Genomic DNA, 11384 nt, shown 5'->3' with positions numbered 1-11384 from the left:
TAACAGGTCTTTATTCAGCTTGGCAATTATTCAGAATACTAGTGAATGCTTCTCACTGTTTTCCTGCATATCGGAGGAGACAAATCTTGTGTAAGTATGCAACTGGTATTGAACGCATGCCATTGACAAAGCCTAAGAGGGCTGAAATGCGTTTAGTGTTTTTACTAGCCATTGCTGGGACCATTTTAATCTCTTTCTGATATATTTTGTTTTTAAACATACCACGTCCATGAGAGGTGTCATCTCTGAATGAATATTGCAGTAAATTTGCCTTTCAGTAATGTATCTACATTAAGTATGATATATAGATGGCTATATAGCAGTTAAACTCTTTATTCTTTACTTGTTTCAGTCATTTGGATGTGGCCATGCTGGAGCACCACCTTTAGTCGAACAAATTGACCCCAGGACTTATTCTTTGAAAGCTTAGTACTTATTCTATCGGTTTCTTTTGCCAAACTGCTAAGTTACGGGGACGTAAACACACCAGCATCGGTTGTCAAGCGATGTTGGGGGAGGGAGAAACACAGACACACAAATATATACACACACACATACATATACACGATGGGCTTCTTTCAGTTTCCATCTACTAAATCCACTCACAAGGCTATAGTAGAAGACACTTGCCCAAGTTCCCACACAGTGGGACTGAACCCGAAACCATGTGGTTGGTAAGCAAGCTACTTACCACACGGCTGCTCCTATGCCTATACACTTAAACAGTCATAAAAACATTTTAATATAACCATCTTCATGCTGAGTTAACTAGTTCTTGAATATAAAATATAAGAGCTAAAGAAAGGTAGTGTTATGAGGAAGAAATGAACAACTGGAGCCACACTCACATGGTTTGTCACCAAGAAGACAATGAAATGAGATGATAGAATAGTATGCTAAATGCTTTGCAGTATTTGGTTGTGTCACTCTATATTTTAAAATCACCCACTATACTCTCGGAGTGGTTGGCGTTAGGAAGGGCATCCAGCTGTAGAAACACTGCCAGATCTGACTGGCCTGGTGCAGCCTTCGGGCTTGCCAGACCCCAGTTGAACCGTCCAACCCATGCTAGCATGGAAAGCGGACGTTAAACGATGATGATGATGATGATGATGAACTCTTCCAGGGATTGACTTTGCATTTTTAGTTAAAGGACCTCTCAATACCTTTAAGTAGACTACTTTATATTCATATACATTTTTGACAAGGAGACAGTTGACAGTGACTCTTAAATGCATGTTGAGTAGCCTTATCAAACTGTTTCTAAGATGAATCCTCAAATTTATTGTCAACTGCTTCCTTGTAACAATAATCAGTGAATAAATGTATGTGTGAATGTGAGAGACAGAGAGAGATAGCAAAAGAAAAAGAAACTAAACTTAGTATAGAAAAAAAAGCCCAGTTATTGCTTTATTTGTGCTTATAGTAAAAATATTTATTATTAATGTTATAATTAATCAGTGAAAGAGCAATACATGCCATCAAAGTGACACTGGGGTACAACTATGCGAAACCCAATATACTCATCATGACAACCCATCTGATAGGGGTACTCCAGGCACATGCATCACAACCATATGTGTGCAATGGCCCAGGAATGAAACTTGCTTAGTGGGTGCAAACTCAGGTCCAAAACTTTTTTTTCATTGTTAATATTAAAAAAATGCAGTTATAATCTTTTCCCCTCCTTTCTACTATAGGCACAAGGCCTGAAATTTGTATGGTGGGTGGATAGTCAATTACATTGACTCCAATACTTGACTGGTACTTTATTTATTGACCCCCAAAAGGATTCTACCAGTTTACTGCCTTAAATACAGGTATAATAATAATTTTTATTATAAAGGTCGGTTGAAAAGTTCATAGGCTGAGCAAGACATTCCAAATGAAGTTAATTTTTTTAACATAGTTCCTATTACTGTCCACACACTTCCATCAGTGATACAGTGCTCAGATAACATTGGTGAAGAAGCTATTCTGTTGGTCAAAAAAGTCATCAACAGCAGATAAGATGTTGCCATTGCCACAATACTGGTGCCCAGTCAAATTTTTTTTTTTATGTTGGAAACAGATGATAGTCAGATGGAACGAAATCACTAAAATAGGGAGGGTGATCAACCAGTTCAAAGTCAGTCAGTCATGCACAACAATCATTGAAACCAAGGACTTGTGTGCTGAAGCATTGTCCTGATGAAACAAGACCCTGTTCATCAGTTTTTTCTGAACGTTTGGTCTTGACAGCCTTTCATAACTGTTGTAGCAAGTTGTCATAGAACTCTCCATTGATGGTGTGATCATTTTGAAGATAGTCAAAAACACAAAAACTAAGCCTATCACCTTCTCTGCAGATGAAACGACCCTGCTTTCTTTGGAGCGATTGAAGATGAGTGTTTCCACTGCATGGATTGCCTCTTTGTTTCTGGTTGAAATTGATGAAGCCAATACACATCTTAGGTTAGGAAATGTTCAAGGAAACGAGTTGGATCTGCCTCAAATAATGTCAGATATTCCCGTAATGTGATCAACGTGGTATGCTTTTGACCAGGTGTCAAAAGACATGACATCCATCAAGCATGAACTTTTGTCATATCAAGTCCCTTGTGCAGAATATTCTCAACCCTCTCACAGGATACACTAACAGCATTGGCTATTTGATTTATAGTCAGTCACCTGTTATCCATCAACTTGTGGTGAACACAATCAATGTTACTCTCGGTGGTGGTAGTTGTGGAATGTCCAGACCTTGAATCATCTTCAAGACTCTTTCTTCCTCTCCTAAGCCCAGTTTTGCACTGTTGATAAAGCTGGAGTGTTATCCTGTAATATAGCAACCATGTCAGTATGAAAGTATGAAAGTACAAGATAACACGGAGATGCTAAATTTAATCTATTTGCGAGAGAAGTTGCTACTAGTTACATTTGAAGTATTCTTTGAAAAGTCAGATGTCAGTTTACCCGAAAGAAAAGAATGCAGTCATTAATATGTAGAGTTGAATTGAATGCATGCAAGATTTCTAGCATCACTCCTTCATAGACAGTCTATGAGCTTTTCAACCCACCCTTGTACTTATCAATTGAGCTGATTCATTTTTAAAATTGTTTAAGTTTCGCAACATGCCCTTGATGGTCCCTGTTTTAATGTATTAAAAAGTTTTTAAAAGACGTACAAAAAATTATTATTTATATACTTCATTTATAAATTAATTCAGTTCTTCAATCTTTCAGGGAAAATATGTTTATTACATTGGAATAAAAATCTCTTTTAATCAATTGTTGAAGTAAATATTTTTCAATTGACATGAGAGCTAACTCTGAAAGTCTATTCTCTCCTACTGTATTTCTTTGATGAATTTTAATTTTTTTTTCAATGCAGAAAAGACCCACTTTACAAAGGCAGTTGTAGACAGAATTGCCAAAATAAGGTTGCAAAGATTTAAGAGTTCTGGCATAGCTTCAATCAGATCATTGATGTAAATGTAATGCATTAAATTACCTGCACTTTGCTTTTTAAAATCTTGTATAGAATACGAAGCAATTAGTTCACTCTGTACTCATATTATGTCAAAAAAAAAAAAGCTACCATAAGTGGTTTTTAAAGAATTTAAAGCATCCACTGGAAATCGTTTGCGATATTCTTCACCTGATGAAATTGAAAAGTTCTATGAATTTAAGTTCTTCTAAGGATGAGTATCGCATTCATAATTGGTCAGCTATTGTGTCAATAATTTTGTTATAGAGCATTCTATGATATTGTTGGGGATCAATAGATTTATTTCTGGATCTCTTGATTTCAATTTCTGCATCGATTCCATATTTTCCCCCATAACTTATTATAAAATATTGAAAAATCATTGAGTTTATTTTTGAGCAGGGTCCTAGTTTTATCTATTTGCTCTTTACAATATACTATGTCATGACTTTTAGTTTAAAGAATGTTAAATGAGACATCATTGAAAGAAAATATATCACTAAATACTTCTAATAAAAATTAGAAATCAAGAGCTTTTAAATTATGCAAGAATCTAAAGCAGAATTTATTGTGGTCTCATCTCATGCTTCAGAATTTTCAATGAAGTCTTCAAAAAAGGATATGAAATTACAATTTTCTTTTATAGTAAGAACATGATGAGTATTTCCATTTAGTTCCTGTAGCTTTGGGAAATCTTTAACATGATATCTAATGCATTAGCCTTTTTAGGTGATTTCATAAAAAATGTACCCAATCCATTTATAGTAGAAAAACGATATCTTGATTTATTTTATAGCAGAGCATTCTTGTGAAAGAACTAAACTTAGGACATGAGCACAACAATGAACATTCATATTTCTCTCTTACCTTTGAATACAACCCATTTAATTGTTCTGCCATAGTAGCAGCACCATCATAGATTTGAGCAATTAATTTGTTTCCACACTTCCACATTTCAATGCATTTAAAAACATGTTCAGATAAAACATTTGCTGGTCGATCTGCACTAACATCATTGAAACTGATAAATCATTCTTTAATAAAACAATCTTTTGTAACAATGTAAAACAGTTAACAGTTGTGAATAGTTCAGTACATTGGATGTTTCATCTATAAGAATAGCTATGAATTTTGCCTGTTTCAGTATATTTTCTGTTTCATCCAGAATAACTTTCTGAACTGCATCAATCAAGTCATTTTGAATTCTGCTTGAAAGATCTGAGAATACAGAAATTGTATCAAGATGACTTACTCTTTTACTCTTTTACTCTTTTACTTGTTTCAGTCATTTGACTGCGGCCATGCTGGAGCACTGCCTTTAGTCGAGCAAATCGACCCCGGGACTTATTCTTTGTAAGCCCAGTACTTATTCTATCGGTCTCTTTTGCCGAACCGCTAAGTGACTTGCCAATTTTTCGTCATATTTACTGATTAAATATAAGAGTGCTTTATAATTTCCATGATTATTGGATTTTTTGGACTCAAAATGACCCCAGAATAATAATTCCTGGCAACCAAGAAAAATAACTGCACTGATCTAATGCCACTGAATATATCTGTTTTTCTAACCTCTTATTATACTTTTGTATGCCCTGTTTTGTTTTTATATGCATGTAACTGTAAATATTCCCAAAAGTTTTAAGATCTATCAAAGATTTTATATGTCTTTCAGAACGTTCGTGTTTTAGCATGGCCATATGTAGATTACCTAAATCATCGTAACCATTATCACTCCAAACAGTTTTTTCTAAATTAAATAAAAAGCATGGCCAGCAGAATAACTTACTTTAGCACTTCCAGTTAACCATTTTTTTCTTTTCATATAGATTAGTCTAAAATTGTCGAATATATTTCTTGTTGGAACATCACAAATTTGTTAATTCCAGCCTTGATCTGCCATCCTTTATAATCAATTGTTCTTTTTTTCTAAAAACTATTTTTCAAAAGTTCTATAACTCATCTTTCAATCATTTGGACTAATATTTCAAAAGAATTATATGCACGTGTGTGTATGTGTGTGTGTGTGTGTATTGAAAGCCAATTTGGAGTGGCTGTGTGATAAGTAGCTTGCTTACCAACCACATGGTTCCGGGTTCAGTCCCACTATGTGGCACCTTGGGCAAGTGTCTTCTACTATAGCCTTGGGCTAACCAAAGCCTTGTGAGTGGATTTGGTAGCCGGAAACTGAAAGAAGCCCGTTGTATATATGTATATATACATATATATGTATGTGTGTGTATATGTTTATGTGTCTGTGTTTGTCCCCCCAACATCGCTTGACAACCGATGCTGGTGTGTTTATGTCTCCATAACTTAGCGATTTGGCAAAAGAGACCAATAGAATAAGTACTAGGCTTACAAAGAATAAGTCCTGGGGCCAATTTACTCAACTAAAGGCGGTGCTTCAGCATGGTCACAGTCAAATGACTGAAACAAGTAAAAGAGTAAATCAACAAAACCATGAAAGATTCTGGTCAAAAAGGAGAATTTGTAACTTACATGGGACAGATAATCCAAAAAAAAAGTCCAGCAATGTAACAATGAGCATTAAATATCAAAGAGAAAACAAATAATTTTGACTGTTGACAAAATAAATAAATATTAGCCTGAATAGAAGAACCCATCTGACTGACAAAGAATTTTGAAAGGACTTTTATTTTTAGACAGGTCAAATGGTCTAATGTTCAAATCCATTCAACCATGTGATCAATCTTTTGAGATGCCAGTTATAAAGAACTGACAAAATGTAGGGTATTGTGAGAGGTATTTGAAGATAAAAGGAGGTCATGTTGTTGTTGTTGTTGCCACATACTTTTGAATTTGATGCTGCTTTAGTTTAGAAGCAGGTCATAAATTCTCTTGGGAATTTTACAGCCAGCTTCAGCTATTTTCAAAAAATTTATTTTTGTCCTTTGTTTTTGTTTTGAAAAGAAATCTAACTTGAAGTAACTTTTACAGATCAATTTTTAGATATTATTTTCTGAACCTGGCAAAGGTATATAGGGGATGCAAACTTTGATTTTGCACTACATAAAAATTCTAGGGGGTGCAAGTGCATCCCTTTTCCTGGGTTCTTGTATGTGTGTGATCTCATATCAAGATAAACAGCACTTGACCTTCCAGGTGGGGCCGTCACAATTTTCCTCAGGCTGAGTGTCCCATCCTACTCAAAAGGTCCCTGAATAAGACTTGTTTAAGGATGTTGAACAAAACATCCATGTTTCCAGAGGTGAATTATTCAAACCCAAAGAATTTCTCTTGACAAATAGCTATGATGATCCCTCACTTCTTCTGCTCGTGATCAGAGATGCACATATCATCAGCCAGCAAGGAACATGCTCAACTAGTTAAGGCCAAACAACTGACAAGCAAATCTGTGGTATTGAGCAGAATATTTGTTGTAGCCCATCTTTTTTCCAAGACAAAATCAGTTAAGATCAAAAGCCATGAGAGCCAATGCCTGGTTTTGCACCAGGGCAACAAAACATTATTATTGTTATTATTATTTATTAAAAAATTATTTGTTTATGTAAATGCATGTGTTTGATGAAGAGAGCTCCCAACATTATTTCTAGAATATCTCTAATTGATAACAATTTTGTTCATTCCACTGACAAAAGACTCTAAGATTTGTCTATTTGCTCTGTTACCTGGGCTGGAAAACAAAAAGATCTGTCTTTAACATTGCTCTAAATGTAGGCACAGGAGTGGTTGTGAGGTAAGTAGCTTGCTTATCAACCACATGAGGAGATTTGGTAGACAGAAACTAAAAGAAGCCCGTCGTATATATGTATATATATATACATGTGTGTGTGTACATGTTTGTGTATCTGTGTTTGTCCCCCCCAATATCGCTTGACAACTGATGCTGGTGTGTTTACATCCCTGTAACTTAGTGGTTCGGCAAAAAAGACCAATAGAATAAGTTCTAGGCTTACAAAGAATAAGTCCTGGGGTCGATTTGCTCGGCTAAAGGTGGTGATCCAGCATAGCCGCAGTCAAATGATTGGAACAAGTAAAAGAGTAAATCCCAATCTGCATTGTTGTTTGCACTTCAAACTTGTAGCTGAGGTGCTAGTAATAGTAGTTGTTGCAACCTCAATATTTGACAAAAATGTCAAGACAGATTTAGAATGAAATACAAAATAATTTGCCATTTCAAAAGGCAGAAATAGTCTCAAATAAAATTTGATAGAAACTCACCCTTTAGTTTATAATATATTTGAGTTTGTACTTTCACTTAGTATGGTTTTGGTCAATGTTTTGGTTTGAATTTTCAACTTTACATATACCAAAAAACATTTCTTTTAATTTCCATTTTCCTTTCATTTAATTTATTTGATGATTAGGTACACCACACACTAACATTCTAACTCTAACATTCAAGAATTGCATTTCATATTTAAAATTTTTTTCTTTGTTCTTTAATCTTTTTCATTTTTCTTTTTTTTTTTTTTTAATTTTTTCCTTTTTACAGTCATTAGACTGCAGCCTCACTGGCACCATATTTTGTTGGGTTTAGTCAGACAAATTGATCTCAGTACTTCTTTTTCTAAACCTGGTTCTTATTCTAGTGGCTATATTTGCTGAATTGCTAAGTTACAGAAATGAAAGAAAATCAAGGTTGATTGTCAAGCAGTTGGGGTAACAAACACAGCACAATCATACACATACACATGCACACACACATGCACACACATGTATGTGCACGCACGCACACACACATACACACACATGTATGTGCACGCACACACACACACACACACAACAGGCTTCTGCACAGTTTTCATCTGACAAATTCACTCATAAGACGTTGGTTAATCTTGAGCTATAGTAGAAGACTTCTAGTGCAACGTTTTGAAGTGTTTGAAGGAAGATATTCCGTGAAAGTAACCGGCTCTTGATAAATTTGATTCTTCATGATGACAATGCCTCCTGGCACCGACCTCTCCTCATTCATGAGTTTCTTGCCAAAAACAACATGGTATCACTTACATACCTGCCCTATTCACCAGATTTAGAACCTGCAGACTTTCATCTCTTCCCCAAGATGAAAAGGCAGCTCAAAGGTAATCATTTTAACACTGGTGTATGTGGGAGATTTGAAGTAAGACACCTACCTTCTCTTTGTCGATGCACCCTTCTACGTGGCCTAACCTGAACGCTAAAAATAGCAGCTGCTTTTCCCTCACCTTGTCGAAGCGCTCACATGTCCAGCACTCTCAGCTACCCCAATCGAAAAGGCCCCATCTTCCCCTGCCTGTGCACGCGTCACTCCTGCACCCTTCCTCTTCCAGCCAGCTCCCAAGTTCTGGTCAGCTGCCCAGCTGCTGACATCATCCCACAAAAACCATTGTTAAGATCCAGAGAAAATCCCAGAACATCCTTGACTTTTTTATGGAAAACAACTTCTAGGCCAAATTCCCAAAGTGCCAGGAAACTGGGACCAGTGTATTGCTGTGCAAGGTAGCTATTTCAAAGAAGATGGTGCTAAAACTTAGGCAAAAAAAGTTATTTTATATTGAACATAACCAGACCAGGAACTCTTTGATACCTCATTGTATTAACATAATTTCCATTTGCTTAGTGACTCATGAAACTAATTTTCCATATCGGCAAAGGGACAATTGCATTATTTTTATTCAAATGCGATATTCCATACAAATACAATAGAAGGAGTCATAATTTTTTTACTGCAGTGAAGAAAGCAGTGGAAGGCAGCTTAAAAACTATTTAAAGAGAATTTTACATAACTAATAAGAGAATTACTTGTTAATAACTGATCTTTAATCATTATTTTAGAATGGAATACAGATAGCACCAGGTGTTTTCAAAATTTACATACATTGGAGTATTGCATTTAAATTGGAAAAATGTATTACAAAAACTGGAAAAAAAAAATTTACTTATGTATCTGCAAATGTTCATAGTTTCTTTACAAATATTTTAGATTATTGCACTGAGAAAGTAAGGTAAAGATATATTAAAATACATCCTCCCAAATTATTTTCTTATATATCTATTATTATTATTATTTTATTATTATTATTATTATTATTATTATATTATTATTATTATTATTATTATCATTATTACTATCATCATCATCATCGTTGTTGTTGTTGTTGTTTGTTTGCATTTGCTCTTCAGTTAAAAGTTTTATTGCACTTAATATTTGCTTCTTCTTTGAAGGTTTATAAACACATGTGCACACACACAAACACACTCACACAGTCATACATGAATATATATATATATATATATACATGTGTGTGTATGTATAAATATATATATATATACATATATATACATACATACATACAACATACATACATACAACATACATACATACATACATACATACATACATACATACATACATACATACATACATACATACATATATATATATATATATATAATATATATATATATATATATATATGATTTTAATTTGCTATAAGAAAAACACATTTCAAGTCATAAGTTTATTGCTGAATTATTAATAAAACCATTATAAAAACTAGGAAAATGAAATATTTGAGGGAATATTGGGAAATAAGTGTGAAAACATTTATAGGAAATTTATTTTAAGAAATTGAGAATGTTTAAATAAAATATTTACTACAACAACAACAAGAAATAATAATAATAAAAATGATTTTATTTTTATTGATTGTTCTGCAGGTTAGACATTACCACATGAAGTGACAAAATGAAACTAACTTTTAGCTCTGTGTTTATTCAATATTATATATGCTGCACTGTACTGCAAAACACATATTATCTATATGTATACATACTTGCATGTGTATGTGTGTGTGTGTGTGTGTGTGTGTGTGTGTGTGTGAACATGAAAGAAGACCATCAAGGTTCAGTTTTCAGTCCACTTCTGTTTATCAATAGGGGCAACAGAGATATCTAGTTCAAATATTCTATCTCTTTTATGTTCAAACTGGCTAGATTTGGCCTTTCATACCTAACCAACAAAGTTTTGTTATTATTATTATTACTATTATTATTATTATTATTAAAAAAGTGATGAATTGACAGAATCATCAGAAAAGCAGGAAAAAATGCCTTATGATATTTGTTCTGACACTTTATGTTCTGAGATCAAATCAGGCTGAAGTCAACTCTACCTTTCATACATTTGGTATCAAGAAAATAAGTACCAGTTAAGTACTGGATCCAATGCAAATTACTTACCCTTGAAATTTCTGGCTTTTTGCCAATATTATAAACAAATACCATAATTTTTGGTTTTAAATTTTGGCACAAGGCCAGCAATTTCAGGGGAGGGGATAAGTTGATTACATCAACTCCAGTGCTCAACTGGTACTTATTTTATCGACCCTGAAAGGAAAAAAAGGCAAAGCTGACTTTGGTAGAATTTGAACTCAGAAAGTAAAGATAGATGAAATGTCACTAACCATTTTGCCTAGTGTGCTAACAATTCTGCCATCTCACTGCCTTTAAATATTACTCTCATTAAAATGTAAATGACACAATTACAGTAATAATGGTGTTTAACAATTACTTTTAGCAATCTAGGTTCAAATTCTGTCACTGTCTATCCAGGTTTGTTAAAATACATACCAGTAATATACTGAGGTCAGTTTAACTGATTGTTCCCTCTACTGAAGCATTTGCAACCTTGCTCCACTTAGATAAATTATTTACATACAAGTAATATGCTGTGGCCTATGGAACTGTCTATTCCTTCTGCTAAAACATTTGTAGCCTTGAGCCAGTTAGATAATTTAAATACAAATATTAGCTCAATGAAACAAAGCATGTCTTATCTCTAAAACGTTTCTTATCTGTTTCAAACAAATCAAAATAAACATATCTTAATAAGCCAGTATGTTTAACACAATATAGAATTATAACAGGCATGGCCATATGGCAATAA

General features: G+C 34.1%; 1 long non-coding RNA gene across 1 annotated transcript in view; it reads right to left on the bottom strand.

Annotated features, from left to right (window-relative positions):
- Positions 1-607: 607 nt before the first annotated feature.
- The window catches only part of LOC118767914, a 17033-nt gene continuing 6256 nt past the window's right edge, over positions 608-11384 (bottom strand). Inside the window, exon 3 of the long non-coding RNA XR_005003827.1 lies at positions 608-717. This is a non-coding gene — a long non-coding RNA (uncharacterized LOC118767914). The remainder of the gene's footprint in view (positions 718-11384) is intronic.

The sequence above is a fragment of the Octopus sinensis genome, linkage group LG2 (assembly GCF_006345805.1).
Source record: "Octopus sinensis linkage group LG2, ASM634580v1, whole genome shotgun sequence".
Classification (NCBI taxonomy): Eukaryota; Metazoa; Mollusca; class Cephalopoda; order Octopoda; family Octopodidae; genus Octopus; species Octopus sinensis.
Note: the sequence above shows the minus strand (reverse complement) of the source record. Positions and strands in the feature narration are given on the sequence as shown.